This window comes from Rattus norvegicus, chromosome 3 (assembly GCF_021556685.1).
Source record: "Rattus norvegicus strain SHRSP/BbbUtx chromosome 3, alternate assembly SHRSP_T2T, whole genome shotgun sequence".
In the NCBI taxonomy this organism is placed as follows: domain Eukaryota; kingdom Metazoa; phylum Chordata; class Mammalia; order Rodentia; family Muridae; genus Rattus; species Rattus norvegicus.
Window position 1 is genome coordinate 20,194,896 of NC_141536.1, and position 14,989 is coordinate 20,209,884.

General features: G+C 41.9%; 2 pseudogenes across 2 annotated transcripts; one reads left to right on the forward strand and one right to left on the reverse strand.

The window, feature by feature from the left end:
- Positions 1–1,215: 1,215 nt before the first annotated feature.
- On the reverse strand, positions 1,216–12,436 carry Pdcl1-ps1 (phosducin-like 1, pseudogene 1; annotated as a pseudogene). Of its 2 annotated transcripts, XR_015684290.1 has the most exons (4): positions 12,251–12,436; positions 11,348–11,510; positions 10,040–10,215; positions 1,216–1,812 (listed from the first exon to the last, which is right to left on the reverse strand). The product of XR_015684290.1 is annotated as a phosducin-like 1, pseudogene 1, transcript variant X1 (transcript). The 2 variants fall into 2 exon arrangements; XR_015684291.1 differs by lacking the exon at positions 10,040–10,215 and having other exon boundaries at positions 1,230–1,812; positions 12,251–12,408.
- Positions 12,437–13,116: 680 nt separating this feature from the next.
- Positions 13,117–14,235, forward strand: Rrs1-ps10 (ribosome biogenesis regulator 1 homolog, pseudogene 10; annotated as a pseudogene).
- Positions 14,236–14,989: the final 754 nt, after the last annotated feature.

Here is a 14,989-nt window from a genome sequence, read left to right on the forward strand (position 1 = left end):
TTCGTGAATTGTCAAAATAAAGCAAAAAACAGCAAATACTACACATCTTACAAAAATAAGAGGCTTAAAATCTTAAGCAACCTACATTCCTGGGACTTCTCCTCAAAAAAATGAACAAACCAAAAAGCAAAACCAAAGCCTTCTTTGGGTGCTTTTTATCCTTGTCCCACTCCTAAGACCCCAAGATTTCAGGTGGGTAGGGGACAGAGGCAGCTTGGGGCTCCCTGCTTCACCTTTCTCAGCCTCCAGACCAAAAGAACGTCTGCCAAGCGTCTCTGCAGTGTTAATCAGAACAATGAGGGAGGGTGGGTTAAAGCACAGGGTCAGGGAGACACAGGGCAAGACGAGACAGAAGCACAGAGGGTGATAGATGGGGACAGGAAGGAGGAGCTGAAAAGGAAGGGGACAGCATGGGGAGGGGTAAGTGACAAAACCCTGAGGAGACAACTAAGCCAAAACTGAGAAAGTAGAATGGGAAAGGAGGGTGTGGCCCAGAGGACAAAAGACAGAGATTAAGGGGAGAGAGCAGGAGCTCCTTAGGCCCTGATGCCAACTCATGTCCGGTGTGCCGAGCGGAGATGTCGAACTTCCCGTCCACGATAAATAGGAAAATCCTGAGTACACCGGCGCTTATGGCATTGATCTGCAAGCATTTTCCTTCCCACTTAAAAAAAAAAAAAACTCAAAACTGAAAGACCTCTGCCCAAAAGAAGCTATGATATACATCAAAATGAACTCAACAAATATATCATTATCAAGAATAACAACAAACAAACCAACAACAAAAATAGTAAAAATATTCATTCCTCTAAAATTGGTCGAATTCATTAACTGTGCAGTCATAGCTGATGCTATAGTTCAAGGAATCCACAGGCATAAAACTCTATGTGTCCTGATCTCTTTTTTATATTCCCATACTGAATGTTTTTATTTCCTCTAACGTACTACAGAAACACTTCTGCGTTTCTCTTTTGTTTGTTATTATAAAGGAATCTAAATTTGTGAACACAAGGATACAGCAAGAATATTTTTCATCATGAAGGTGGGATCCACAGAGCAAGACACACTATCAACATCAAGACCATGGTTTCCTGTGCAGCTATGGCTGGATGTGAACTGATGATGAAGCCTAAGCTGCATGAGACTTGCAGAAAACCACTGTTGCCTTATACTTGTGCTGTTACAGGAGGGAAAACCACACATGACTCAGAAGGGTCTTATGAGTGAAGGGTTAGAGGTCACATTTTTATTTATAGGCAAACATTAATTTATTCGAGAACATTTTAAAGTGGGGAGTCAATGAGTTCAATTAATATAGCCTTAGGAATATAGCATATTAATTTTAAAAACTAAAGTTAACAAATAAATGACAAAACTTCAAGTGTAAACAAAAAAACCAAATGCATAAAACAATCAAACTAAAAACTGAAAACCAAATACAGCAGGTAAATTAATCAACATTCAATGGCTGCAGATTTTGCAACATATACCTCCAGCCTGTTGCTGGCCTTGCAAGCATAGCAGAATGGCAGGCAAAATGGTAAAAATCTCTTCAAGATGAATGTAGACATGCCTCATTCGGGGTGGTGGTTGTTGATGGACAAGTTCTCAAAAGGTTAAACATTAGGCATGTTCCATATGATATCTCAAGGTCTTTCAAATGCAGCCCAAGAGTGTTATGGTTATGAGAACTGAGATGCGGGAGGTGTTGTCAGTCTTTGCACCCTCAGTGTTCCTGGTGGACAGTTCTGTCTCTGAGAGCTGTAGTCCTGGTCTGGGCCCTGTGCAAGTTTCTGCTGGAGTGTTGCAGACCTAGGGGTGGAAAAGGCCTGGTGAGGACCTGCCATTTCAGTTATCCAATACACAGCAGCACAATTCAGCAGGATAATACAGTATGATCTTTCATTTGAAGTCATTCTCTCATGCCCAAGAGAGAAGGGTAAGAGATCCCACAGGCTTGCATATTTTCTCAGCTTTTAAAAGCTGCTAAAAATCGAACAGTGAACAGCACATGATTCCAATCATCCATATATTATATTTTAATATCATGTTGCAATGTCTCAATGTCAGTTGAGGAGAGATGTGAACAACCTAGAAAACAATAGGAAGGCCTTGGAAGCCTGGCCCTCACTGGAATGAAGGCTGCTATTATTCCTCCAGTGCAGGAATCTGTCTGAGTTCCACTTACAATCTCAATATCTGCAAAGACCCAGAGAAACAATATCTCAAGAAGTACATGCACACAGATGTGATATTATATTCAGCAAGCATATGCTGCCTGGAAATCTTTCCAAGAGGAGGCATTGAACTCTGAAGGAGATATTCATGCAGAAAATAAACTATATCACTCCTTCGTTTATGGGTATCGTAAAATTATTTGTGGGGAGACCTAAAGGCAATGTGCTCAGAAAACACTAGAGAGCTCAGACTGGAAGAATGGGTACACAATAGCCAGAATCTCTAAGGATCGCATACACTTCGTGGACAAAATTTCTTTTAAAATGGACCAGAATAATATTCTGAGCTGCTCTTAGCTGACAGATGCTGAGAACTATGTAGAAAGACAGACACCCAAAAAGACAGTTTACAAGTACAGGGAATCTACTTGGGTCCTCCCATCCTGTGCTTTTTTTTTTTAATTTTAACAAGTTTTTTTTTAAATTTATTTAATACTTAATAATAATTCTTTGGTTTCTGGGCAAACATCCCCCCCTCCCCTTCCTTATGGGTGTTCCCCTCCCAACCCTCCCCCCATTGCCACCCTCCCCCCAACAGTCTAGTTCACTGGGGGTTCAGTCTTAGCAGGACCCAGGGCTTCCCCTTCCACTGGTGCTCTTACTAGGATATTCATTGCTACCTATGAGGTCAGAGTCCAGGGTCAGCCCATGTATAGTCTTTAGGTAGTGGCTTAGTCCCTGGAAGCTCTGGTTGCTTGGCATTGTTGTACATATGGGGTCTCGAGCCCCTTCAAGCTCTTCCAGTTCTTTCTCTGATTCCTTCAACGGGGGTCCTATTCTCAGTTCAGTGGTTTGCTGCTGGCACTCGCCTCTGTATTTGCTGTATTCTGGCTGTGTCTCTCAGGAGCGATCTACATCCGGCTCCTGTCGGTCTGCACTTCTTTGCTTCATCCATCTTGTCTAATTGGGTGGCTGTATATGTATGGGCCACATGTGGGGCAGGCTCTGAATGGGTGTTCCTTCAGTCTCTGTTTTAATCTTTGCCTCTCTCTTCCCTGCCAAGGGTATTCTTGTTCCCCTTTTAGAGAAGGAGTGAAGCATTCACATTTTGATCATATGTCTTGAGGTTCATTTGTTCTAGGCATCTAGGGTAATTCAAACATTTGGGCTAATAGCCACTTATCAGTGAGTGCATACCATGTATGTCTTTCTGTGATTGGGTTAGCTCACTCAGGATGATATTTTCCAGTTCCAACCATTTGCCTACGAATTTCATAAACTCGTTGTTTTTGATAGCTGAGTAATATTCCATTGTGTAGATGTACCACATTTTCTGTATCCATTCCTCTGTTGAAGGGCATCTGGGTTCTTTCCAGCTTCTGGCTATTATAAATAAGGCTGTGATGAACATAGTGGAGGACGTGTCTTTTTTATATGTTGGGGCATCTTTTGGGTATATGCCCAAGACAGGTATAGCTGGATCCTCAGGCAGTTCAATGTCCAATTTTCTGAGGAACCTCCAGACTGATTTCCAGAATGGTTGTACCAGTCTGCAATCCCACCAACAATGGAGGAGTGTTCCTCTTTCTCTGCATCCTCGCCAGCATCTGCTGTCCCCTGAGTTTTTGATCTTAGCCATTCTCACTGGTGTGAGGTGAAATCTCAGGGTTGTTTTGATTTGCATTTCCCTTATGACTAAAGATGTTGAACATTTCTTTAGGTGTTTCTCAGCCATTCGGCATTCCTCAGCTGTGAATTCTTTGTTTAGCTCTCAACCCCGTTTTTAATAGGGTTATTTGTCTCCCTGCGGTCTAACTTCTTGAGTTCTTTGTATATTTTGGATATAAGGCCTCTATCTGTTGTAGGATTGGTAAAGATCTTTTCCCAATCTGTTGGTTGCCGTTTTGTCCTAACCACAGTGTCCTTTGCCTTACAGAAGCTTTGCAGTTTTATGAGATCCCATTTGTCGATTCTTGATCTTAGAGCATAAGCCAGTGTGTTTTGTTCAGGAAATTTTTTCCAGTGCCCATGTGTTCCAGATGCTTCCCTAGTTTTTCTTCTATTAGTTTGAGTGTATCAGGTTTGATGTGGAGGTCCTTGATCCACTTGGACTTAAGCTTTGTACAGGGTGATAAGCATGGATCAATCTGCATTCTTCTACATGTTGACCTCCAGTTGAACCAGCACCATTTGCTGAAAATGCTATCTTTTTTCCATTGGATGGTTTTGGCTCCTTTGTCAAAAATCAAGTGACCATAGGTGTGTGGGTTCATTTCTGGGTCTTCAATTCTATTCCATTGGTCTATCTGTCTGTCTCTGTACCAATACCATGCAGTTTTTATCACTATTGCTCTGTAATACTGCTTGAGTTCAGGGATAGTGATTCCCCCTGAAGTCCTTTTATTGTTGAGGATAGTTTTAGCTATCCTGGGTTTTTTGTTATTCCAGATGAATTTGCAAATTGTTCTGTCTAACTCTTTGAAGAATTGGATTGGTATTTTGATGGGGATTGCATTGAATCTGTAGATCGCTTTTGGTAAAATGGCCATTTTTACTATATTAATCCTGCCAATCCATGAGCATGGGAGATCTTTCCATCTTCTGAGGTCTTCTTCAATTTCTTTCCTCAGTGTCTTGAAGTTCTTATTGTACAGATCTTTTACTTGCTTGGTTAAAGTCACACCGAGGTACTTTATATTATTTGGGTCTATTATGAAGGGTGTCGTTTCCCTAATTTCTTTCTCGGCTTGTTTCTCTTTTGTATAGAGGAAGGCAACTGATTTATTTGAGTTAATTTTATACCCAGCCACTTTGCTGAAGTTGTTTATCAGCTTTAGTAGTTCTCTGGTGGAACTTTTGGGATCACTTAAATAAACTATCATATCATCTGCAAATAGTGATATTTTGACTTCTTCTTTTCCGATCTGTATCCCCTTGACCTCCTTTTGTTGTCTGATTGCTCTGGCTAGAACTTCAAGAACTATATTGAATAAGTAGGGAGAGAGTGGGCAGCCTTGTCTAGTCCCTGATTTTAGTGGGATTGCTTCAAGTTTCTCTCCATTTAATGCTAGCAACTGGTTTGCTGTATATGTCTTTTACTATGTTTAGGTATGGGCCTTGAATTCCTATTCTTTCCAGGACTTTTATCATGAAGGGGTGTTGAATTTTGTCAAATGCTTTCTCAGCATCTAATGAAATGATCATGTGGTTTTGTTCTTTCAGTTTGTTTATATAATGGATCACGTTGATGGTTTTCCGTATATTAAACCATCCCTGCATGCCTGGGATGAAGCCTACTTGATCATGGTGGATGATTGTTTTGATGTGCTCTTGGATTCGGTTTGCCAGAATTTTATTGAGTAGTTTTGCATCGATATTCATAAGGGAAATTGGTCTGAAGTTCTCTTTCTTTGTTCGGTCTTTGTGTGGTTTAGGTATAAGAGTAATTGTGGCTTCATAGAAGGAATTTGGGAGTGATCCATCTGTTTCAATTTGGTGGAATAGTTTGGATAATATTGGTATGAGGTCTTCTATGAAGGTTTGATAGAATTCTGCACTAAACCCGTCTGGACCTGGGCTCTTTTTGGTTGGGAGACCTCTAATGACTGCTTCTATTTCCTTAGGAGTTATGGGGTTGTTTAACTGGTTTATCTGTTCCTGATTTAACTTCGGTACCTGGTATTTGTCTAGGAAATTGTCCATTTCCTGCAGATTTTCAAGTTTTGTTGAATATAGGCTTTTATAGTAAGATCTGATGATTTTTTGAATTTCCTCTGAATCTGTAGTTATGTCTCCCTTTTCATTTCTGATTTTGTTAATTTGGACACACTCTCTGTTTCCTCTCATTAGTCTGGCTAAGGGTTTATCTATCTTGTTGACTTTCTCAAAGAACCAACTTTTGGTTCTGTTGATTCTTTCTATGGTCCTTTTTGTTTCTACTTGGTTGATTTCAGCTCTGAGTTTGATTATTTCCTGCCTTCTACTCCTCCTGGGTGTATTTGCTTCTTTTTGCTCTAGAGCTTTTAGGTGTGCTGTCAAGCTGCTGACATATGCTCTTTCCTGTTTCTTTCTGCAGGCACACAGTGCTATGAGTTTTCCTCTTAGCACAGCTTTCATTGTGTCCCATAAGTTTGGGTATGTTGTACCTTCATTTTCATTAAATTCTAAAAAGTTTTTAATTTCTTTCTTTATTTCTTCCTTGACTAGGTTATCACTGAGTAGAGCATTGTTTAATTTCCACGTATATGTGGGCATTCTTCCCTTATTGTTATTGAAGACCAGTTTTAGGCCGTGGTGGTCTGATAGCACGCATGGGATTATTTCTATCTTTCTGTACCTGTTGAGGCCCGTTTTTTGACCAACTATATGGTCAATTTTGGAGAAAGTACCATGAGGAGCTGAGAAGAAGGTATATCCTTTTGCTTTAGGATAGAATGTTCTATAAATATCCGTTAAGTCCATTTGGCTCATGACTTCTCTTAGTCTGTCTACGTCTCTGTTTAATTTCTCTTTCCGTGATCTGTCCATTGATGAGAGTGGGGTGTTGAAATCTCCCACTATTATTGTGTGAGGTGCAATGTGTGTTTTGAGCTTTAGTAAGGTTTCTTTTACGTATGTAGGTGCCCTTGTATTTGGGGCATAGATATTTAGGATTGAGAGTTCATCTTGGTGGATTTTTCCTTTGATGAATATGAAGTGTCCTTCCTTATCTTTTTTGATGACTTTTAATTGAAAATTGATTTTATTTGATATTAGAATGGCTACTCCAGCTTGCTTCTTCTGACCATTTGCTTGGAAAGTTGTTTTCCAGCCTTTCACTCTGAGGTAGTGTCTGTCTTTGTCTCTGAGGTGTGTTTCCTGTAGGCAGCAGAATGCATGGTCCTCGTTGCGTATCCAGTTTGTTAATCTATGTCTTTTTATTGGGGGAGTTGAGGCCATTGATGTTGAGAGATATTAAGGAACAGTGATTATTGCTTCCTGTTATATTCATATTTCATCCTGTGCTTTTAAATCATCTCAGTGACACTGAAAATATGCTGCATCTTCTCAGCCAAGGCCTTTTGCTCAGTGACCAGTTCTTTCTGCTCTAGTGGGTCCTACAAATTTTCTTCCTTTCTCTCCTCATCCTGGTCACTAGAAGATTATATTGTCTGTGGGGTCATGCATGAATACAGACAGACAGACAGACAGACAGACAGACAGAAAGACACCAAAACGTACACATTTTTAACACACTCAAATATATTTGTTCACACATACATGCCAGAGTACTTTGCAGAATGTGGTTAGTTTCCCAGCTAATGGTAATAATAAGAGGTCATCCAGTCTACTATTGTGGCATAAGAAAACAAAAACCTGGAATGAGGTAAGTACACAGTGAGCATAGCCTAAAGACAGCTCAGCCAATAAAGTGAATTGCCCTGAAAATCAGAAGTTAGAAATGTGGCATGTTGGCCTGTTAGCCAAGCCTGCTTAGCAAGTGCACCAGGTTGTGCACAGTAGGCTTAATATCAGGCAATACTCTACTGGGTGGTGGCAGCCTTTTCCATGCTCTGCCTCACTGTTTCATACTGGATGCAAAGTGAATAGCATTTTTCAATATGAGGTCCCTTTACCATCCCCTACCTGACAGGGGAACCAAACTACCAGCACAAACAGCTAGAAAATCTCCATAACCACAATCCAAGGTAAAACTTGTAATGGGATACTGTCAGATATAATTCCAGTAAGAAAAGCCTGACCTACTCAACGCCAAATGCTTGGATGTATAATCAAACTCAGCAACAGTCCATGGAAGGGCTGGACAACACTGTACATTTTTACTTTCTGACTGAAGGACATCTGGATCTTTCTACGTCAGGGCTGCTCCGAGGTGTACCACTACAACACTAATGTGCCACAGTTTCTCTGTTGACACCTACTTCTTGTTATGGAATCGCTGTGTCAAAAGGTTGAACTTTCAGAAAAGTTGTACATGGCTTCTCATAGGACTACCCATTTGACACCTCTAGCAATGTTTGAGGGTCATCACTTTTCTAAACCCTCCTTAAAGATGATTTTCACTCAGATCAAATGATTTTGAATAACATTGGTTAAGAATGCCACACACTCAACACAGGATGACTGCTTTGGACTATGTTGAGCCTAAGGTTCTGTCTGAGGCAAAGATGTGATTACACCTCAGCATAACTCCTGGACATCTTCTGCTTGCAGATTCAACTCTAAGCAAATTAATCTTTCAAATAACAAATTCCAGGCCAAACTCCAAAGCCAAGTTATATTGAGCCAAGTTTAGACCAATCTAGAAAGAAAGTGGTGGCAGGCAATGATTAAAATAACCAGAATGTTGAGAAGATACAACAAGCCACATGACCTTCCAGTGTTACTATACACCAAGAGCAAAGAAGGCAGAGGAGGCCTCAGTCAGCAGTTTCGACACTCAGGTACATGGCTTTCAGACCACAGCTTCTCCTCACACCCCTGTAACCCATTACTGTGTTTTTCTCCAAGTTATGTCAGTGATGATGAATAGCTTTCCCACTATAAATAGTTTCAATAGCAATCAAGACCCCATTAAGAACAGTTTAAAAATATGATTGGAAAAATTTTGTTTCCTCTTGTTTTAGTGAATATATATATATATATATGTGTGTGTGTGTGTGTGTGTGTGTGTGTGTGTATGTATGTATGTATATATATATAATGTTTTACATGTTTATATATGTGCATATAGGCTTATACACATCGATACACACAGACATGTATATATATGTGTGTGTGTGTGTTCAGAAACCATTAGTTCATGACTTCCCACATGCACACACACATGCACAACCACACACAAATATACACACACTTCTATATATAAGCACCCATATAACAAATACTTAAAACAAGCAACTCCCAATGTACAAATATGCACCATAGCCATAAACATGCTCACGCATATCTGTGATCACAGACACAAACACTCACATTCACACAAACAACCCCCACACTCATGCACAGAGAGAGACAGACAGGCAGACAGACAAACAGAGAGAGAGAGAGACAGAGACAGAGAACAGAAAGTGAGAAGCAGAAAGGAATGAGGAGGACATCATGCAACTAACTGGAGGAACAGTTAGTTGCTGAATACAGATTAGGCAAAGGAAATGTGTCAAGTGAGAGCTTAGACAATGCTATCCATACCTTAAAAAAATAAAACTGTATAGAGAGTGCACTTCTTGAGCACACTAGGTTGAGAGTGTTGGAGAAATTTTTCTGTCAAATCCTCACTCATCTCACACAAACCCTCACCCTGAGAGAAGCCTTTCCTACATCCTTGTTCATCCAGTCAGCTCCAGGATAGAAGCCACAGAAAAGAACTCTAGAACATTGACATAGAGCAGGACTGACAAGGTGCTTCTCAAGCTCTGTCACTGTGAACCATGATTTGGGCAGGCAAAAGAGACCATCTTGCAAAGTCTGGGGAAAAGGAGAGAAAGGACACAAACCCCATCAAAACGGACAATGATAACCATTCTTTTGGCAATTTAACTGAACTCTAATCAGTTCTGTGCACTACAAAGAAGGATACCACAAGACACCCTCCATAATGGAGTATAAGTGTGCAATGTGTGATCAACCAATCCCCTGTAAGGAACTGCAGTTTCTAGTTGAGCAGGAGGATTTGGTTCTCATTTCTTCTGTTTCTTGCATGAGGCTAACACAACAGAAAGTCTTGTAAATAGTCAAAGAAATGAACGACTGGATGAGACCTAGTAGAGTGTCTGGATAAGTTGGAGATTGGTTAAATTTGTTTAACTTGGTTTATGGTTAGATATCAGGACAACATCCCCTTGATGCTTCATTCATCCTACCTGATGCTGCTTGTTACGTGGTTTTTCATACTGGCTTCCACACGGAACCTCGCTGTTTCCTTAATGGACTGTTCCAGTGCAATTTGTTCCATAGAAGCTCCCTGTTCTCATTCTGTGCTCTCTTGGCATTGTGCTTCAGCCGAATAGACTCACTTCGTAGGATGGAGTACCTCAGGCTGAGGCACAAACATAAAATGGTGAATCCCAAGACAGAATCTAGATTTTTCCCACTTCTCCAAGTACATTTCACTTTTTAAGGCTCTGATCCAAAGATAGCTATAGTCCAAGTCCTTGGTAGCCATGGAGCATAATATAGAGACAGGTCAAATCGAGAAAAGAGCAACATTCCAGAATAGTCAGGGTACTTCTCATAACCTGACACCAAGGACTCAAGTTTGTCCCAGAAGAGGACAAAATTCCTCTGTGTGCTTATATGTCCATTTTTTTTCAAAAGTCACTTGTAGGTGAACACCCGCTGAGAGAGGAGAATAGAGCCAACAGGTATACAATCTTTCTATGTGTCTAATAAAAACTATATTATATATATATATATATATATATATGTGATTCCAATGTGCCTTCAAGGTGAGCAGAGGTCAAATATTGTACTGCTCAAAGTGAGGCTCTCAGCCTCATCTCTTTCATGCCATGGAAACTGAGTCAGGCTAATTCTCAGGCCAAACCAAGGCCATAGAATTCTCAGATCTTAAAGATACACATGAACACATTCACACATGCACACACAACACACACACACACACACACACACACACACAAACACACACTCACAGAGTCAAATACAATTAGAATACTGAATAAATACAATGATGTGGCATCATCTCAAAGTACAGTGAACAAAATCAGAGAAAACCAATGATAACCTGTTGCCAATGCAGTCACACACTGAAAGGAAGCAAGTGGGATTAGGCCCCTCCACCTGTTCACAGGACTTATTGAACCCAAAGCACCTCCATATCAATTACAACAATAATTAGTCATAATCACAGCACCTAAAGAGTTCCACAAGCCAACACCTGTCCAGGCATCTTAAAACACACAATGAGAGCTCACACACTTCTACTCTTATTCCCAGACTATGATTCAAGCCACAGTCTACGATTTACTTTTGGAGGAATCAAAATAGCCTGTGCCCCCATCTCACTCCTTTCTGAACTTCACATTCTGTGCTTAAGAAGAAATGATTTTGACCATGAGGACACCCTGGAGTTATAGCCTACTGTGATTTGAGGAAATATGGGATTAACAGACATATCAAGTCAGTTAATAAAGAACTTGCATTGTGATTACCTGTCATTTAAATTGTTTCTAGGGTAATATGCCAGTATTCTCTGGCGTTCATCTCTCTCGTTTGGCATCTTCTGGAGAACAATTTTCAGGTCCTCCAAATGCTTCATTCTCTCCTCCTCAACATGGTTGGTGGACGGTTGAGATGATGCCTCCTGAGCAAACTCTAAGTAGATAAACACAAGTAAACTGTCATATAGGAGGACATAATGACAGGAAAAACTATGCTTAGTCGAAAACAGAAGTCTGAGGATGAACAGTTATAGAGACACAGTGAATCCCTGACAAAACAAGAAAGCTGTCTTTAAGCTGAATTCAGCTATGTCCCTGTTCCCCACCATCATAGCCATATGATGACATATTCCACTATAGACATATACCACACTTCCTAAGACCATTCCCCTGGCAGTGAAATGAAAAAGCTGGCCTAAACAAGAAGAATTGGAGGCCATTTTCAGCTAATGTCTGATGTGAGGTAGGTAAGTCCTTGAGTCTAAACTGCTTAACATCTTGAATCCCTATTCATGTGTGTTCAAGTACAAAGTAACTGAGACCGTGATATATGACCAGGAGAATATCCCTCTTGGCATCAATTACCCATGTAACCTACAGAACATTGCTGAGAATGAAGAGCTTCAAAAGCCTATCCTGAGAGAGAGAGGCACTTTGTTATTCGTACAGGGGCTCATTCTGATATTCTTTGACACTACCCATGACATTAAAGGGCTTCAAGGAAAGCTGCTTGACTCAATTCTTGGCTCTCTGTCAAACTACTGATCAGAAAGTGTTGAGTCTGGGACAGTCAATTAACAAAACTGAGGCTCAAAATCAAAAGTCCTACACCTAAAAGGACCAGTTCAAGCCAACCTTCTCCAGGAAGCTTCTCTAGCCCTGCCCAGTACTCACTGGGTCTTCCCCAGGACCATTTCCTTGTCTTGTTCTCCAACGTGATAGAAGGCTGGCCTCCTTCTGCCTTGGTCTGGTCTCTGCATGTGTATGATTCTCCCTCCTAAATATACTGAGGAACCTGGAGAACTTGCCCGCTTCGGAACCCCTTAGGCTCTGGAGGGATATCACTCAGGCAGTTGGTGTCACCACAACACTGGTGACATCACAGAAGATTCTAGGGTTCTCCTGGATACAAGAGAATTTCCAGGGAAGACACTACCGATGATGTCACAGGGAAATGCCATAGCTTACTTGCTAACTCCCTCTACCCAGACTGACCAGTTTCTGCACTGCCTTTTCCAGAGACTCACTTCTGAGCCAGGGAACATCCATTCGCACACTCTTTTTCCAGAGCTTCACGGTTCTCACTACTCCATTACAACTCAGTTGCTGAGGATAGGGAGAGTTGGTTAAAGCCTAGGTATGGGTAGAAAATATTTGTTAACCCCCAAATATCTAAATACCTTATGTGAGGGAGATTCTTCTCCCTGAAATGTAAAAACCGGGGTCCATTCATGTGACATATAGCCCAATTCTCACAGTTTTGTTGTTTCCCAAGGCCAGTATTCTTTCCCTGCACCTTTAAATGTATGCAAGTTGGAGTTTATTGTTTCACTGAGTGTGCCTTGAGAGGGAGCAGGGTTTCACTATATTCACCCATGTGTTTTCATGAAATCTCTGTCTTAAAATCCTATTTTGTGCAATGAAAACTCCATTGTCCTGGCAACCTAGGTCCTCAGGTACAGGGCAAACATCAAATTGTAAACTTTCTGTCCATTCTTAAAGTCCTCAAAAGTGAGAGAACTGAGCCTCAGGCAAGAGCCATGGAGGGGCAGAGTGTGCAGGAGCTGCTGGCCAAGGCTGAGCAGGGGAAGCAGAGAAGCTGCAGTGCATCCTGCTGCACCAGGAGGTGGAACTGGAGTTCGACCTGGGCAACCTACTGGCTTCAGACAGCAACGCCCTGATGGTGATGCGCCAGTCCTGGACCTCGGGAGAGGACGAGCTGCGGGCCCTGGCGTGGGAAAACACGCAGCTTCTCATGAACCAGCTGTGGCAGCTGGTGACTGAGCAAGTGGACGAGGCGGTGGTAGCATGCTTGCAGGAGCCCGCCACAGGCCTGGCCCGGGAGAAGCCTCTGCACCAGCTACTGCCGCTCTAATGCTTTCAGCAGTTCCAGTGCATTAGGGCATCTGTCCCAAGAAGAGGGCCAACATCCTGTGTGACAAGGTGATTGGCAATGCTGTTGTGGCTACAAGCTCAGCCAGGATGACACCAAGGAGTAGCTGATTGAAGTGCCAGGGAGTGCTGACCCCACGGAAGACCAGTTCTGCAAGATGATTCAGGCCAATAAAGCGCATGGCCATGAAGGAGCTGAACCATCTGCAGAACATGGCCCGCACGCACAAGATGCAGATGCCCAGCTCAGCCGGCCTGCACCCACGGGACACCAGAATGAGGAGGACCTGGGTCATGCCATGCAAGTGGCTATGGTCTCCACCACTTGGGTGGGATGCTTCAGAGAGTGCCTCCCAAGGAGAAAGCCCCCGGGGCTCTGGCAAAAGAGGAAGTTTCAGGCCCTTTTGGGGGACTTCACAACCCAGAAAAGACACAATTGGAGCTACTTCAAGTCATGAACAGCAAGAAACCTGCTCTGGAGGTGACCAGGGCCACCAACAAACACATGAGGGAAGAAGACCAAGAGGAGTTTGCCAAGAGGAGGATAATTAGCCAGATGGACAAGAGAAAAAGAATCCAGCAAGGAGCATCGGGCAAAAAGACCAGCCCGCCATGTTAGGTAGAGAAAAAGAAAGGAAGCTTGGGAGGCCAGAAGCATTCCAGGCGGCCTGCCGTAGGTGTCAAGAAGAAAGGAGCGCTGCCCCAAGGAGGGCAGAGGAGAACGTAGTGCTCTCCCCTCTGGACCTGTTCTGAAAAGCTAGACCTGTGAGTACTGTAGGCTGCTTCAGGATGTGTCTGCTGTCCTCAGTGAGCTTGACATTGAAGGGACAGGTTTGCCTCCCCTCCAGTCAGTGCTGGACTTCGAATTAATCGAGACACTGACTGGAAGTTGGTGTATTTTGAGAAAATGATAATTATAGAAACAATATGGTTAGAACCAGGAATAAATTAAGGCCTGCCTTTTTATTTGACTTTGAAAGCTAAGTAAAGGTTGATCAAATTTCTAGGTTACAGTTGATTGGTTTCAACACTTTTGCTTTATTTTTTTCAATAAAGCTTGTATATTTATCAAAGCAGGGACAATGGTAGGGTGGGGGGGGGGTCTACAAGTCTGTAAAGGTATACGGGTACCTGGTGTTGCTATTAACTTTTACTGTCAGTAGAAGTTGTGTGTGAAGCCAGTGACACCAACATGGAGTTTGCTTGCAAAAAAAAAAAAAAAAAAAAAAAAAAACAAATTTACAATGGTTATAAAAAACCATGTATTCGGGAAACTCAAACATTACTTTGGCGCTAACTATAAGTAACATACATTGCTTGTTGATGTTAGTCCAGGTGGTGCATTTGGCCAGTAATTTGGAACCATGCTAAATAGTGGTAATTAACCTAGTTGCTCAAGAAAATTGTTGTCATTTTGTTCTTAGACGGTGGCTTTTTTTTAATTGGCACAGGTTTTAGTTTTTAGCAAACGCTGGACTGGAAATCGCTTGGAGCTAAGCAAGGCTGCCTGGAATTCAATCA